Here is a 12737-nt window from a genome sequence, read left to right as displayed (position 1 = left end):
ATGTCTGAAACCTATGATTCCGATGAAGATAGGAAATCAAGTGTAGGGCTCCTTGGTGAAAACATCGATTTTGATACTTGTAGCAATACATATATCAACCTCAATAGATTCGGAGAAGAAGGAAACCCAATCAAGATGGAAGATTCTCTAACTGAAAACCCTGTCAGTAATGTTTCAGGATCTACTGTATGTCTAGCTGCTTGCACATATCAGATGCCTGAATACTATCCAAGTTTGACGTGCTCGTTTTGTTCGATGAAGGGACACGAACTATCAAGGTGTTACAAGTACAAGCACCAAATAAGGAACGCCATCAAACTTCAACGAAGAGCAGATCGATTAGCAAGGAAGCTGAAACTTGCTCAGAAGACCGCCGAGGTATGTAGGATCTTATCTTCGTCTAAGAAGTTGGTTTCTAGGGATAGAGTAAGACCATTTGAAAAGAAAGTATGGTCGAATCGTTTTGATAGACAAAAGTCTGAAGATTCCTCCCTTGAGAAAAAAGATGGACAAATCGTTGTTCATCACAACACAACTTGATTGTGTTGTTGGGAAAATCTTATCTCATGTGCCTGATCGAAAAAAGACAAGATTGAGTGCTGATTCAGGCTTCAATAAAGTTTTTCCTTCTTTTATTAGATTTGTTATTTTCTGTGTATCAAATAAAAATAAAGGGTTATTATCGACAATTCTACTCTTTATAGGGTTTTAGAGTTGGCGTATACGAACCTGTCAATAGGTTTCGAACCCTACATTCCTTTTTCCTTTTTGACATCCTATATAAGATTGCTTGTTGAGTTAGGTGATTCAATCACACAAATCCAGTTGTTTATAACTGTTCTCAAAGCACCATGTCAGATGGAAAGGATGTCAACATGATTGTTAAATCTTCAATCAAGGAAAAAGAAAAATCTCCTGTTTCTAAGTCCCTGAAAAGAAAAAGAAGGAATACAAGAAATCCCAGGGATGTGCCTTCTAACTCTCAGAAGTTTTCCGATGTTCTTGATGAGTTGAAGGAAGTAAGAAAGGAGATTTATGAAATAAAGGATTTTGTGTCAAAGTCCTTAGAAATTCAGAGAGCCTTGGCACGACATAATCAGCCAAGACAGTTCGTTGATATAAACTCCTATCTTTGTGAACCATATGTTCCAATGGTTGTTGAAAACAAGCAGTTCGGGAATGATGCTGAATTTCTCAAAGGCGTTGTCGCCTAGAATGTCTTCTTTTTAGATTAGTTGGAAGAATAACTAGTGCTTTGAATAGTGATGATTGACTACACATAACTATTTTTGTTTTCATCTTCTTATGTTACTTTTTAGGTTTATTGGTTTTAAATTCTAAAAATATTTGGAAGATGATGTTTATTGCAGTATTTTAATGGTTTGTGATATTGCAATATTTTTATGGAATATGTATTGTTTACGTCCGTGAACTTGAAGGTCTCATGTTGCAGTCAAAAGTAAAGTCGTTCATGAATCGGTATTCGTATTGATGAAAGGACGAATAGACTTTTGACATATACAAAAGGTATGCCTATGCAGTCATGTATTGATGGAAAATAGGATAAAATCTTTTGTTCAACAAGGATAAAGTCTATTATGTCATTATGATGGAAAATAGAATAGATCCTTGTATGTTATCCACGGTATTGATCTTCATTGATCCATTTTATTATGTTTGACCGTGAAGGCTCCATTGTGTGTCTTACGTTGAGCACCTTACAACTAAGTCAATTTACCTTGGCTTTGTTGGTGGTTCCATAAGATACTATATGTCGAGCATTAGGAACTAAATTAATCAACTAGTTTGATTATTTAGTTAGTACTCCATAAGTCTTCTTTCTTATGTTGAGTACATGTACGATTAAGGTTGTCATATTCTATGATGAACTTAGTCGGGATTCCATAAGTTCTTTTATGTTGAGCCCAAAATAATTAAATTGATTACTTCGGTGATTAGTTTGGTTGTTTGTATTCCAATTAGATTAATTATAGGTTCTCTTGTAATTAATATAGTTGAGTTTTCATATATTCCACAAGTTCTTGTGTTGAGTATATGAAAGGCTACACTATCATTTTCTTTGGTTAATGTAGTCATATATTCCGTAAGGTTTTCCTTATGTTGAGTATTTGAACGGTTAAGTTAGTCATCTCCGTGTGATTGACTAGTCGTAGCTCCGTGAGTTTACTTATGTTGAGCACTTTCAATTAAATTGATCACTTTTGTGGTTTGATTTAGTTGCGTATTCCAATTGAATTAATCATGGGTTTACTTGTGGTCAATTTAGTTGAGCTTTGGATATAGAAAATCATTCCTATGGTTTTTGGTGTCCAATAAAAAATCCTTCTTTTCCTTCGAAATTAAGGTCGCTCTTGTTGTTCTCTCGGGAATGACATCAAATGGGGGAGAGTTCTTTTTGAACTTGTGCTTAATGGTAATATCTTGCGGGGAGTGTGGATGTGGAATTTTATAGGGGTTATCTTGTATCTTAAAACTCCTTGATGAATGTTGTTAGCTTCGGCTATTAGATTGCATCTAAATTAAGTTGGTATGTATTTTTGTTTTGGTCATGAAATGTCTCTTGTGGAAATTCCATTATGATCCCATTCTTGTACCTTTGCCAATTTTATTGAAAAAAAGGAGGAGAAATATTGTAGTTCACACTACAAATACATATGGTTTTCGGATCATTGTGTAAGGGGGAGTGGTTTCCATGATCGAGATGGAGTATTGACTAAGGGGGAGTGATACATATCACCGTAGTATTATTGTTAAAGTCATGATACAATTGGACTTTGATGTTATATAATAATACTATGACACTGTATAATAATGATCGAGAATCTCGATTTCTCTCATTGTTATAGCTACGGATCTTCAACAACGATGGTGCTAAACTTACAACCTTTTGTATCATTGGAGTACTTGGAAGGACGAAGATTTCAAGGAACGTTGAAGATTAGACTATGGAATAGGAGCCACTAAAGTTTATCTTTTTTGCATTCCATATGTATTAATAGTTTTGTCACTAAAATTGACAAAGGGAGAGATTGTTAGAGCATAGCTCGGTCAACCTCGCATGCGTTGCTATCTCAAGCATGTTTTTCAATGTTAGTGATCAAAAATATAAGTCTTGATTTCTAGCCTACATAGCTAAGTCTCGGACTAGGATAGAAAAGTGTAGTTGAGGTCAAGGACTTCATGGCGATTCATCATACAACGACGAAGATCTATACAAGGAACCGTGGAACTTCATCAACAAAAAGGTATGTGGAGACTTGAACTTATCTATTACTCAAAAGTCTATCTCTTCTATCTCCTACTTCTTATGATACAAAAGTCGTATGCTATATAGACTAGATCATACACATTTGATATTTCAAGCTGAGCATTTATTGCTTATCTTTTATCTCGAAATCGTGTGTTGGTAAAGCGTTTCGCTTTGATCAAGTTTATCTTCACCTAGTGACGAAAGTCATGAAAATTTTCAATCACTTTCAGAACTGCTCTGACGTGAATCGGTTTGTGAATAATGGCTACATAGCGTCCTCTGAGAATGTCTCAATGATTGAAATGAGAGTTTAGATGACATAACCTTGTATTCCTTGAACCGAAGTTTTCGAACTTTGTTGATCAAGAGAAATCGGGAGGATTGTGGAATTGGCTTGCCCAGTCCGCGAACTGTCGGAAGTTCTCGACCGAGAATTTCTGCCGGATTTTCCAAAACTCGTTTGTGTGCTAAGTCCGCGAGCTCAGTCCGTGAACTGGCGGAAGTTCTCTTTCCGAGAATTTTTGCTGAGTTTGGAAAACTCAACCAATTAACTTAAGTCCGCGAACTTGTTTGTGAACTTAAGAGGTTTTGATCTAAAGATGTGCTCTGAACATGAAACATTAAATTACTAAGGAATGCTTTATGCAAACCGTGGCTATAATGTTCATGAGCCGATTCAATCGAATCGAATCATCTTTGTTTCAATTGTGTCTTGTGTAGTTACATAAGATCTCATAGCAATTGAAAAACTCTTTAACTAGTTCATTTGAGTCCATTGAACTAGTTATGGTGAAGAAGAACAAGGTTAATATGAAATGCTCATATGGTTAACCTTTTGGGTTACTATGTTGAACCATCATACACGTACACGTTTGGGCATGGTTTTCACGAACCCAGTAAACGTCTACCCAAGTGTGTGACAAGCTAAGTTTTCGATCTAACGGTTGAGAAATATTAGCTTGAATCTAAATCAGGTTTTCATCTAACGGTGAATAAGGATTGCTTTGTAACTAAGGCAAAACCCTGATTTGAAGGCTATATAAAGGAGACATCTAGCATTGTACAAAACTAATCCCCACACGTCTGTGTGCTACTAGTGTGCCCGCTAGAGTCGATCTCCATTAACCTTTGATTTTCTTCTCTAAAATCAGGTTAATGACTTAAAGACTTCATTGGGATTGTGAAGCCAGACCGATACTACTTTATCGTAGTTGTGTGATCTGATCTTGCATCTTCCATCGTACGAGTACAATCGATTGATTGGCTTCAGATCGTGAGAGTTCTCCGATAGGCAAGATAAAGAAGTCACAAACATCTCCGTCTCACTGTTTGTGATTCCTCGACAATCCGCTTGTGTAGTCAGGAAGGATTGTAGAGAGGTGATTGATTAATCTAGGTTGTTCTTCGGGAATATAAGACTGGATTATCAATTGGTTCTTGTTCACCTTGATTTTATATCAAAAGACGGAACAAAACCTAGGGTTTATCAGTGGGAGACAGATTTATCCTTTTATAGACTTTTCTGTGTGAGACAGATTTGTTTATTATCAAGTCTATGATTTTGGGTTACATCAACTCTTGGTTGTGGGTGAGATCAGCTAAGGGAATCAAGTGCGCAGTATCCTGCTGGGATCAGAGGCGTAGGAGTACAACTGTACCTTGGATCGGTGGGAGACTGATTGGGGTTCAACTATAGTTCAGTCCGAAGTTAGTTTGCAGTAGGCTAGTGTCTGTAGCGGCTTAATACAATGTGTATTCAATCTGGACTAGGTCCCGGGGTTTTTCTGCATTTGCGGTTTCCTCGTTAACAAAACTTCTGGTGTCTGTGTTATTTCTTTTCCGCATTATATTTTATATAATTGAAATAATACAGGTTGTGCGTTAAGATCATCAACTTCTCTAATCCAACCTTTGGTTTTTGATTGTAGTTGATTGATCCTTGGGCATTGGTCTTTAGTACCGTCCAAGTTATTTCTTTTTGATAAAGACTCGCAGATTTCTATTTGCTTGAGTAAAGATCAAATCGAGAGATTGAGATAATAACTCTTTGAGATACTTTTTATCTAGATTGAGTCTGACTGTCTAGTTGATTCTCAATCAAAGTATTTCAGAGTTAGTCCATACAGATTGCTAATCGAAATATTGGGTGGTGTTTTTAGACCCCCGCTTTTCACGTAAGGAACACAATTGTAACTTGATCAGTGTGAGATTGGTTAGGTCTCAACTACATTCCAGTCAGAAGTTAACTTGGAGTAGGCTAGTGTCTGTAGCGGCTTAATATAGTGTGGTGTTCAAATTCTGACTAGGTCCCGGGGTTTTTCTGCATTTGCGGTTTCCTCGTTAACAAAATTTCTGGTGTCTGTATTATTTCATTTCCACATTATATTTTGTCATATAATATAAATATCACAGGTTGTGTGTAGTTCAATCAATTAGTGAATCCAACCCTTGGTTGTTGATTATATTGATTGACACTTGAACATTGGTCTTTGGTACCGTTCAAGTTGTTTCACATAATAATCAGGCTCACAGATTTCTATCTGTTTGATTTGCTGATTACATTGTGAAACAGAGATACAACTCTTGGATATACCTTTCTTGAGATTGAGTCTGACTGTCTAGTTGATTCTCTCGAAAGTATATTGGAGTTTCTCCATACAGATTGTTGGGCGAAATATTGGGTGTGTTTGTTAGACCCCCGCTTTTTCACATTTTACATAAATCGTGGGAAGAATTTGTGTTTCATAAGGGTAACTTTGTCCGACTCGCGTAAAAATATAAAATTGTACCTAGTTAACGAGTTGATTACGATTTTTGCTCTCCTAAGATCTCTTTTTGCTCTCCCTTTAACAAAAATCCATAAAAATCTCACCTCTCTCATGTGGCTCCTCTCTGACGAAGAAAGGATATGAAGGTTTTTCATCAGAGAGACATACATACCATATAACATATTGTTGGTCACTGATTGAATGTTAAATGTGTGTTGTGTGGAGTGTGTTGATATTTGGTGGGTTGTCTGGAACAAGAGAAATGCAAGACTTTATTAAGGAAAGTATAAGCACATTAATCAACTCTTGTATGAAGTTAAATATTTGCTCTACAACTGGTCTTTAGGAACCAATTTTTTTTGACAACATCTCTTTAAACAGATTGTTGTTCAATTGGGATGGAGTGACGGGAATGACTTAAATTGGTTAGCAGTCAGTTTTGGTTTATGTTTTATCACTTTTATTTAGCTGCAGCTATTATTATTTTTTAGGGCCTTTTAGCTACTATGTAGCTTATCTGTAACATTTTCATGGAAGTCACTCCGTTGTGGTAACCATGCTTTTCTTCCTAATATATCTTGCCCTTTTTGAGTAAAAAAAAAGTGTGTTTCCGATGGGACTCATTTTAAAGCACAGTTTAATAGTGCAGATTATATTTAGAGAATATTACAAATTGCTCATATATACTATAAGGACCCGATTCACAAAATCATCGTACAGGTACAAACTATTAACAAAATGGTCATACTTCTGTTAAGAAGGGAGATAAGTGGTGACTCACAGTTAAATATGTCAATAAAATTACTTATGTGTCATTCCTATTTACCCCCATACACAATTTTATATTTTTCTTTTATTATAATATAATTGTTTTGATGGTGGTGTTGATTGTAGGTGGTGGTGCCCCTGCTTACATATCGTTACACCGTATTATGGATCGTTTAACCACCTTCAGGATCATTACACCGCATTCATATTTGGATCACCAAATTTTTCAGATCCCATTATATGTTTTATTGAACAGCAGAAAAATGTGAATTCCTTTTTTGACATGCGTTGTTATATAAAACAACTACATAATAAATAATCAAACAACAATTATATTGTGAATACATTCTTATCATAATATACATTTTTTATTTATGATAAAATAACCAAAATTCACATGTTTGATTTTCTTTATAAGTGCATTTTTTTCCTATGATGAATCACAGGTCAAAATGAAAAAGTGGGGGTCTAGCAACCTCACCCAATATTTCGTTTAGGAAATCTGTATGGACAAACTCCAATATAATTCCAAGAGAATCAACTAGAAAGTCAGACTCAATCAATGGAAATATATCCAAGAATGGTATCTCTATTTCACAATGTAATCAGCAAATAAAACAGATAGAAATCCGCGAGCCTGATTGTTATGTGAAACAACTTGAACGTTACCAAAGACCAATGTTTAAGTGTCAATCAATTTATATCAACAACCAAAGGTTGTATTATCTAATTGATTGAACTACTTACAACCTGTGATATTTCAATTATAAAGAAAATACAATGCGGAAAAGAAATAACAAAGACACCAGAAATTTTGTTAACGAGGAAACCGTAAATGCAGAAAAACCCCGGGACCTAGTCTAGATTTGAACACCACATTGTATTAAGCCGCTACAGACACTAGCCTACTACAAGTTAACTTCGGACTGGAATGTAGTTGATCCCTAACCAATCTCACACTGATTAAGGTACAGTCGAATTCCTTACGCCTCTGAATCCCAGCAGAATTCTACGCACTTGATTCCCTTAGCTGATCTCACCCACAACTAAGATTTGCTATGACACAAAATCGAAGACTTGATAAACCAATTTGTCTCACGCAGAAAAGTCTACTGAATAGATAAATCTGTCTCCCACAGAAATACCTATGAGTTTTGTTCCGTCTTTTGATAAATCAAGGTGAACATGAACCAATTGATACACCGGACTTATATTCCCGAAGAACAGCCTAGTAATATCAATCACCTCACAATAATCTTAATCGTATGGTAGCGAAACATAACATTGTGGAATCACAAACGATGAGACGAAGATGTTTGTGAGTACTTTTCATCTTGCCAATCGGAGAATAAATCTCGAGCAAATCTTAGAGAAGGTAGTACTCAATACAATAGAATACAACAAGATCAGAACACGCAACTACAAAGAAAATAGTTGGGTATGGCTTCACAATACCAATGAAGTCTTTAAGTCATTAACATATAATGGTTTTAGGAAAAACCTAGGTTAAAGGAGAATCGACTCTAGTCACAACTAACATCACACAGGAGGTGTGGGGATTAGGTTTCCCAGTTGCTAGAGTTCTCCCTTATATAGTCTTCTAATCAGGGTTTGCAATCAATGTTACCTTGGTAACAAAGCATTCAATACTCACCGTTAGATGAAAACCTGATTAGACTCAAGCTAATATCTTTCAACCGTTAGATCGAACTTAGCTTGTTACACACAAATGAAAAGTGACTTCATTTAGATATGGGTAACCGTACCTAAACGTGTAAACCTTGTTGGCTCAACAATAATTGACCGAAGTTATCCATATGAACACTTTCATATCAACCTTGTTCATCTTAATCACAACTAGTTCAAATAATTTAAATGAAACTAGTTCCAGAGTTGTTCAATTGTTTATATTCTCATAGAAGTATACAAGACACAATTAAAGCAAAATCGATTTTGATTGACTCGAATCAATTCATGAACATTATAGCCACGATTTGCAAAAGATTGCATTCCTTAATACACAAATGTATTAGTTTATGAACAAACCGATTTTAGAACATAACCTACTCAAGTATGCAAACGGGTACGCATACCTAAGTGGCCGGACTTAGTTTGGGTTCGCCAATATGCGCACAGGTATGCATACCTTCCAAACTCAGTTAAATTCCAGAACTTGAATTTACGCCAGTACGCATACGGGTATGCATAATAAGTTCCGGACTTTCAAATAACCAATCAGTATGCATACGGGTATGCATACTATGGTTCTCGGACTTGGAATAACTTGCAATAGATAGCATACAAGTACGCATATTGTGCTATATCCAGTCATGGTTACTTGTTATAAACTCTCAGTTCAATCATTGAAACATTATTAGAAGACGGGAATAGCTGTCTCACACAAACTATTAGCTTCAAAGCAATTTTCAAGTGATCGACTGATCAATACGAAACATTCTGAGTCTACATCAAATGACTGTCTCACACAAATCATGTAAGATGTTACCAGGCGATTTTCACATGATCATCTTTTGACTTTCTTCAAGAATATAATATGAACTTGGTTAAAGCGAAAGCTTGCCAACACATATTTCGAGAAATATGTAAGCGAGTTAAACTCAACTCAAGATATCAAATTTGTATAATCGAAGTCTGTATAGCTATACGACTTTTGTCTCAAATAGGAGATAGAGTAGATAGACTTTTAAGTGATAGATGAGTTCAAGTATCCACATACCTTTTGTTGATGAAGTTCCACAAGATCCCCTTAGTAGTTCTTCGTCTTCAATCGATGAACGCCGCGAAGTCTAAAGCTCTACTACACTTTCTATCATAATCCGAGACTTAGCTATAAGTAGACTAGAAATCAAGACTTATAGTTTTGGCAACTAAACTTGACAAACAAGCTTGAGATAGCAACGCTTGCGAGTTCGACCGAGCAGTGCTCCAACAATCTCCCCCTTTATCAATTTTAGTGACAAAACTATCAATACATATGGATTACAAAATAAATAAACTTTGTAGCTTCTCATCCAAATGCTTGATTTCCTTGGTTCTTCAACATTACTCGAAATCTTCGTCACTTCCAAGTACTCCAGTGAATATGAACGTGTTCAACTCAGCATCACAGTTGTTGAAGATCCATAGCCATAACAATGAGAAAACAATAGCTCTCAATCATTGTTATACAGTGTCATAGTATTATTACACAACATCAAAGTCCAATTGTATTACAACTTTGACAACAATACTATGGTGATATGTATCACTCCCCCTTAGTTAATACTTCATTTCATAATGAAAACCACTCCACCTTACATAATGATCCGTAAACTGTATGTATTTGTAGTGTGAACTACACATTAATTATCCCCCTTGTTGTCAATATAAATTGGCAAAGGTATTAAAACTAGTGGGATCATAATGAAATTCTCATGGAGATACTTCATGACTAAAAGAGAACATATCAACTTTGTTTCGATGATTTCACATAGTCGAAACTTAGTGTATTCATCAAGGAGTTTATAAAGATACAAGATAACTTCTACAGTATTCCATAGCCGCGCTCCCCACAAGGATTTGGCAATTAAACACAAGTTTAATTAAGAACTCTCCCTCATAAAAGGTCATTCCCGAAAGAACAATAAGAGTGACCTTACTTTTACAAGAAAATAAGGATTTCTTTAGACATTAACAAATCACATGAAACATGAATTTGTATCCAGAAATCTCAATTAAATTAACCACAAGAGAACCCATGATTAATTTAATCGGAAATGCTTAACATAAGAGAACTTACGGAGCCGCACAGTACTTGCACAAAGAAGTGGATCAGGAAAAGATCAATACTGCGGAATATTCGAAGATTTATTTCATTTTCCTCAATATTTGCATAATGATTTCATATACTTAATCTTTGTTATCAAAAGTTTATTCTATCGTCCATCAATATTTGCATAATGATGTATAATAAACTTAACTTTTGACATATATGGGACGATCATAGTTCAGAGACGCAAACAGACATATCCCATACTAATTTTTGCAATATATAAAACCAATAAAGATTAATATTGCAATATCATCTTCCAAATAAACTTTAGAATTTAAATAAATAAATCTAAAAACATTGCAAGATGAAAATCGTTGGAAATAGCTATGTGTACTCACAATAATTGCTATTCCAAACCCTAGTTATCCTTCTCAAAACACAAGAATAAATTCTCATAAGAAGTTTCTTAGACATTAAGACCTTTGAAGAATTCTTTATCGTCCCCGAACTCCTTGTCGTCAACAGCCATTGGAACATAAGGTTCATGAAGAAATGAGTCAATTTCAACAAACCTTCTTGACTGATGCCGAACCAAAACCTTTTGAATTTCAAGAGTCCTAAAAACAATAGCCTTTATTTGCTGCATCTCCTTTCTTGTTTCCTTCAACTCTTCAAGAACACCAGAAAACTTCTGAAGATTTGAAGGGACAACCGTTGGATTTCTTACATTCCTCCATTTTATTTTCAAGGAAGAGGGTATCGGAGATTTATCTTTTTCCTTCATGAATGATGGCTTAACAATCATATTAACTTCTTTTCCATAAAAAGTCATAATGCTCGGAGTTTACATTCAAGTATGGGTTTGTGAGAGAAATTCACAAAGCAAGCTCTACAAGCAAACTTGTGATAAAAAGAGTTTTTTTTTTTAAAGAAAGGAAAAAGGAATGTAGGGTTACGGAACCTTGATACAAATAAGAAGATTTACGTACGCACAATTCTCATCCCTAAAGAAGGTAGAATTTTCGATTTTAACCCTCTTTTAATGAATCAAAACATGGAAACATCTTTTCAATACCAAACTAGGATATGAAAAAGATCAACCGAAAACCAAGAAAACAAAAAGAATAAAAATAAAATTCTTTTTCTTAAGGCCTGAAGATGCTAAGATCTTGTCTCTTTGGGATCAGGCACTTGAGACAAGAAGCACAGCCAACACAATTAAGCTGTGTTGGGTGAACAATAATCTTTCCACCATGACCTTTTTGGAAAGAGTTCCTAAAATCCTCTTTCATAGAATGTTTAGACCTTGTTCTTTTCTGCAGTGGTCTAACTTTTTCTTTAGGAATTAACTTCTTTGGAGAATAGTTGAGTTTACATACCTCATACGACTTCCGAACAAGTTTAAGCTTGTTTGTAAATCGATTTGCTCTTTGTTAAAGTTTATTGACATATCTTACTTTATGCTTGTTCTTGAAACAACTAGAGAGTCTGTGACCCTTAATAGTACAGTAAGAACATGTAAAAGTGGAGGATGGTTCAGACACCATAGCGGAGCAAACTGCTAGACAGATTGTAGTACATGAAACATTAGAAATAGAATTTCCAAAAACAGAGAAAAATCCATTTTGTCCTCCACAATAGTTGAAGAAGTTTCTCCAGGAAAAATATTAAGATTGATGTGATTATTGCTATAATTATCAAAAAAAATATTTTCGACAAGGAGTGCAACACTTGATTTTTCATCTTCATTTGAATCATAGTGATCAGACATTTCATCAAGAGTTGTAGCAAGACCTTTGTTCCCAGTGTATTTTCTACGATTTGGATACTCCTTGGAAAAATGACCAAAACCTTTACACTTGAAGCACTGAGGCATATCCTCATCATCAGTTTTGACTGTATCCCTGTTTTTAGGAGGAACCCGGTGATGAGGACCATGAAGTTTAACTGATGATCTAGGCTTATCTCTGACGAACCGTTTACTTCTCTTGAAAATAAGATCTTTAAACTGTCTTGTGATCAGAGAGACTGAATGATCAGGATATTCATCTGACAAATCAGTCTCAATAGGATCATCTACAGAGTTTCCAACACATTTACTCTTGTCAAGCAATTTTGTGTTCTTTTGTGCTTTGAAAGCAATATCCTTTCCAGATTT

The sequence above is a fragment of the Papaver somniferum genome, chromosome 9 (genome assembly GCF_003573695.1).
Source record: "Papaver somniferum cultivar HN1 chromosome 9, ASM357369v1, whole genome shotgun sequence".
Taxonomy (NCBI): Eukaryota; Viridiplantae; Streptophyta; class Magnoliopsida; order Ranunculales; family Papaveraceae; genus Papaver; species Papaver somniferum.
Note: the sequence above shows the minus strand (reverse complement) of the source record.